We start from the raw sequence: 5,619 nt of genomic DNA, 5'->3' as shown, positions 1-5,619 counted from the left end.
GAGCGACCAACAGTGCAACTATCCTCCGCAGAAAATTCAAACACTTGCGTCACTGCCTGAAACGTTGGAGCAAGAACATCTCCCACCTATCCATTGCCATTACCAACTCCAATAAGGCTTTGTCTAATCTAGATGCAATTGAAAACAAAAGGAGTCTGACCATTCCTGAGACCAATTTTCGAACTATCCTCAAAGCACACATTTTGCGACTTCTATCATACCAGAAACAATATTGGAAGAAAAGATGCACCATTCGCTGGGTTCATTTTGGTGGTGAGAACTCCAAGTTTTTTCAGGCCATGGCGTCAGAAAGATACATAAGGAATAATATCGCCTCCCTCACCCTCCAAGATGGCACGGTTGCTGAAGATCATGCGAGCAAGGAGTCTGTTATCTTTCATTCCTTCAAAGAACGACTGGGTACCTCATCCAAGCATGAGATGAAATTTAATCTTGCTGGTATTATTAAGAGGATTGATGGTCTTGATGCTCTAACTATACCATTCACAAGGCAGGAGATCGATCTTGTTATCAAAGAAATGCCGGCCGACAGGGCACCAGGACCAGATGGATTCAATGGCTCATTCCTCAAATCTTGTTGGCACATAATAAAAGAAGACTTCTATGCTTTATGTGATCAGTTCTTTGATGGAGGACTCAATCTGGAGAGCATTAATGATGGTTATATTACTCTCATTCCCAAAGTCGCCGCACCACAAGGAGTTAATGACTTCCGACCCATCACTCTTCTTAATTGCTGTCTTAAAGTCATCACTAAACTCCTGGCTAATCGGTTGCAAAAAGTTATTTTGAAGATCATACACCGCAACCAGTACGGTTTTTTGAAAAAGAGGTCCATCCAAGACTGCCTTGCGTGGGCATTTGAATATATATATCAATGCCAAAATTCTAAGCAACCAATTGTTTTACTTAAGTTGGACTTCGCCAAAGCATTCGATACCATAGAACATGAGGCCATGATTGAAATTATGAAGAACATGGGATTCAATGATAAGTGGTTGGGCTGGATCAAAGACATTTTTTCCTCGGGCAAATAGTCTGTTCTCCTTAATGGAGTGCCAGGTCGTCAATTCCATTGCAAATGTGGTGTTCGACAGGGGGATCCCTTGTCCCCCCTCATTTTTGTCCTTGCCGCTGACCTACTTCAAGCGGCTATAAATGATTCTTATAGGAGAAATGATCTGAAACTGCCCTTCAATCGACCCAACCAATTAGACTATCCGGTCATATAGTATGTTGATGATACAATCATGTTACTACCGGCCTGTGCTGATCAAGCTACTCTAGTCAAACAAATTCTAACTGATTATGCAACTTCCATTGGACTCAAAATCAACTTCCACAAGTCAACCCTTGTTCCTCTAAACTGTGATGCTGCCACTGCTCAGCATATTGCTCAAATATTTGGCTGTGTGATAGGAAAGCCACCTTTCACTTACCTGGGCCTACCCATGGGTACTTCGAAACCAATGGTACAAGATCTAATGCCTCTAGTATGTGGAGTTGAACGACGTCTCTCCTCCACCTTGTCGATGATATCTTATGGAGGCAAATTGTCATTGTTGAATTCTGTCATCACGTCCTTAATAATCTTTGCACTGTGCACTCTGAAATTACCACCAAAGATCATTGACCTTCTTGACAAAATCAGAAGGAAAGCCCTTTGGACAAAGAAAACGGATGACGGAGACAAGTGCAACTCTCTGGCCTCCTGGCAAATGGTTTGCCGCCCTAAAGATTGTGGAGGCCTAGGGGTCCTGGACATTAAAACCCAAAGTGATGTGCCACTCATGAAGTACCTACATAAATTCTACAATCATTGGGATGTGCCATGGGTGGACTTGATTTGGTCTACTTACTATGTGGACAAAATCCCTCATGTCTCAGACCCATGTGGTTCATTCTGGTGGAAAGACATTCTCAAACTTACCCCGACTTATCGAGGCATCTCCCATGTGGTTGTTCATTCGGGGGACACGGTCCTGATGTGGAAAGACCTTTGGCTTGATGAGGTACTGGCAGAATCACACCCACGTGCATTTTCCTATGCCAAACTTGAAGATATCTCAGTTAGAAACTTCCTTGGGAGCCAAAATCTCAATGAAACCTTCCACCTTCCCCTCTCCATGCAAGCCCATGATGAGCTAAGACATATCCAGGAAATCACAGCACATGTTGGTAACCAAGTTGATGAAGTTGAGAGGGATCAGTGGTGCTATGCCTTGGGAACTGACGTCTACACGGCCAAAAGTTACTACAAATTCTATTTTCGAGACGTGTCAACTCACAAAGCTTACAAATGGCTCTGGAAATCCTCCGCCACAATGAAAATCAAAGTCTTTGGATGGTTACTTCTCTCTGATCTTCTCAACACAAGGAATATGCTAAAGAGAAGACACTATAAAATTGGAGACAACTATGGATGCATCCTCTGCGGTACTAATGACGAGGAAACTCTTGAGCATATGATCTTTCATTTCCCATTCAGCAAGGCTTGTTGGGACACTTTACATATCCACTGGGCTACACAAGGAGATAGATTACTTTGGATCCAGGAAGCCAAAACTGCTTGGAACAACCCAATGTTCATGGAGATTTTCCTATATGCCTCTTGGAGCCTGTGGAAAGAGAGGAATAATAAACATTTTTGAAGCATTGCTCCTTCTATCAGCTCGTGGGTAACAAGATTCAAAGAAGACTTCTCTCTCCTTACTCATAGGGCCAAGGAGAGACACAGAGGGTTTGTTCCCTCTTTTCCAGAGTACTTTGTACATCCGTAGGGTAGTCCTTTATCTTACCCACCCCAAATTACACTCCGCTCTATATCATGGCCATGGATGTAAGGTTATGATCTTGTAAGATCTTTTTTGATACTTTAATTAATATACACAGTAGGAGCCTCTCTTACTGTTTCAGGTGTCAAAAAAAATTATGACCATGACCTACGGTTTATGCGACGGATAGCATCAACGCGACCAACGCTAAAAATAGGAGGAACCAAGATGTCTAGGAGATAACTTGAGTGATATTTTAAAGGTGCACAAAAAGAATTGGATAGAAGCTCACTGAGCGCGACGAATCAATCCAACGAACTCGATGAACAGTCTAGACGAACATGCTGAATTTTTCGCGTGTTGTCTATGGGACGCGTTCGTTCTTCTCTGAATGGATCCATGGTGTGGAGATGGACCTTGGGGCGCAAGGGTGCTGATGGAGATGGTCTACGTCACCGGGAATGAGCACCGGCATCCATGGAGTGCCATTCTTTGGAGAGAGAGTTTCTGTAGAGAAAGAGATGGGAGAGGGCAGGACAAGTGGTGGGATTGGAAGACTAGATCAAGACACACTTCTACATATCTTGACAACTTAAAACGGTTGAGAGTTGAAGGAATTGGAGGAGGGGTGTGTGTGGTGGCTGTAGGTTTTCTCTTCTGTTTCTGTAGGCTGAGAACGAACTTACAAAGGGAAGAGGAAGGAGAGGAGGTTTCGCTCGATGGAGATGGGGCAGTTTATTTATCTTTGGAAACGGTAGCAATTAAAGGGATTTAGTGGGTGGCTTCCTTCATGATGTAAGTTTCCTTTCTTTCTGTAGTGGGAGCATACAGAAAAGATGAGGATGAGAGGATAGTGGGAACGTTCAGAGAAGCTAAGGAGAGGCGTCCCTTGGGGTAATGGACCAAATCGGCCAGGCCTAAGTGGAATACTGGGAAGAGAGAAGAGAGAAGAAAAAAACAGAGACGGGCTTGGCCAGTTCGGTTTGGAAGAAAAATGTGGATGCACCCTAGAAAAGAGAGAGAATATAACAAAAAGAAAGATATGGATTTAGCCTATGCGATGGACAAAAGAAAATAAGATACACACAGAATAGAGATATATGGATTGAGACTTGGAATTTCTGTTCGGAGTTTGATAGAAAGAAAATAAGTTGAGTCCCTTTTAGGGAAACCCTAAAATGAATAATGCTCAATCAAAGCCAAATGAATATAAAAAACACCAAAGAAAATCGAAGGTGCACATTTTAATATGCCGATGAAAAGAAAATAAAACCCGACTAAAAGAGAAGAAGTAAAATCAAATTTTAATTTAGGTTGGCATTAGTTCAAATTAAATCCTCCAAATTAGAAGAGTCCAATTTAAGCTTCATTAACAAATAAAACAAATGAAATTTTCTCGCCCTAATTTTTGGAAAACTTTTTCTTAAACATTCCGAGAATCGGGATGTTACAGATTTGATGGATTATGGAACAAGGAATGGCAAGAGCCCAAGTTTGGGGATGCCCAAGGCACCCCAAGGTAAAATACAAGTACAACCAAAAGCCTAAGCTTGGGGACGCAACGGAAGGCATCCCCTCTTTCGTCTTCGTTCATCGGTAACTTTACTTGGAGCTATATTTTTATTCGCGACATGATATGTGTTTTGCTTGGAGTGTCTTGTATGATTTGAGTCTTTGCTTTTTAATTTACCACAATCATCCTTGCTGCACACACCTTTTGGGAGGGACACACATGAATTGGAATTTATTAGAATACTCTATGTGCTTCACTTATATCTTTTGAGTTGGATAATTTTTGCTCTAGTGCTTCGCTTATATCTTTTAGAGCACGGCGGTGGTTCTATTTTATAGAAATAATTGATCTCTCATGCTTCACTTATATCATTTTGAGAGTCCTTTAGAATAACATGGTAATTCACTTTGGTTATAAATTTTAAATGCTAAGAGAAGTTGAATGCTTGATAGATGGTTTTGAGATATAAAGGTGGTAATATTAGAGGTGTGCTGGTTGAGTAATTGTGAAATTGATGAATACTTGTGTTGAAGTTGCAAGTCCCGTAGCGTGCACGTATAGTAAACGTTATGTGACAAATTTGAAGCATGGGGTGTTCTTTGATTGCTTTCCTTATGAGTGGCGGTCGGGGACGAGCGATGGTCTTTTCCTACCAATCTATCCCCCTAGGAGCATGCGCGTAGTGCTTGGTTTTGATGACTTGTAGATTTTTTCGATAAGTATGTGAGTTCTTTATGACTAATGTTGAGTCCATGGATTATATGCACTCTCACACTTCCATCGTTGCTAGCCTCTTCGGTACCGTGCATTGCCCTTTCTCAGCTTGAGAGTTGGTGCAAACTTCGCTGGTGCATCCAAACCCCGTGATATGATACACTCTATCACACATAAGCCCCCTTATATCTTCATCAAAACAGTCACCATACCTACCTATTATGGCATTTCCATAGCCATTCCGAGATATATTGCCATGCAACTCTCCACCATTCCATTTATTATGACAGCCATCATCATTGTCATATTGCTTTGCATGATCATGTAGTTGACATCGTATTTGTGGCAAGGAAAGCATAATTAATATTTCATACATGTCACTCTTGATTCATCGCAATCCCGGTACACCGCCGGAGGCATTCACATAGAGTCATATTTTGTTCTAAGTATCGAGTTGTAATTCTTGAGTTGTAAGAAAATAAAAGTGTGATGATCATCACTAGAGCATTGTCCCATGTGAGGAAAGGGTGATGGAGACTATGATTCCCCCACAAGTCGGGATGAAACTCCGGGCGGAAAAAAAGAGGCCAAAAGAAA

The 5,619-nt window shown here is 41.8% G+C and overlaps 1 pseudogene; it reads left to right on the top strand.

Moving 5' to 3' along the window:
- The first annotated feature begins 299 nt into the window (after positions 1–299).
- Positions 300–5,290, top strand: LOC119351900 (annotated as a pseudogene).
- Positions 5,291–5,619: the final 329 nt, after the last annotated feature.

The sequence above is a fragment of the Triticum dicoccoides genome, chromosome 1A, assembly GCF_002162155.2.
Source record: "Triticum dicoccoides isolate Atlit2015 ecotype Zavitan chromosome 1A, WEW_v2.0, whole genome shotgun sequence".
In the NCBI taxonomy this organism is placed as follows: domain Eukaryota; kingdom Viridiplantae; phylum Streptophyta; class Magnoliopsida; order Poales; family Poaceae; genus Triticum; species Triticum dicoccoides.
The sequence above is the reverse complement of the archived record's forward strand: the minus strand, read 5'-3'. Positions and strand labels throughout refer to the sequence as shown.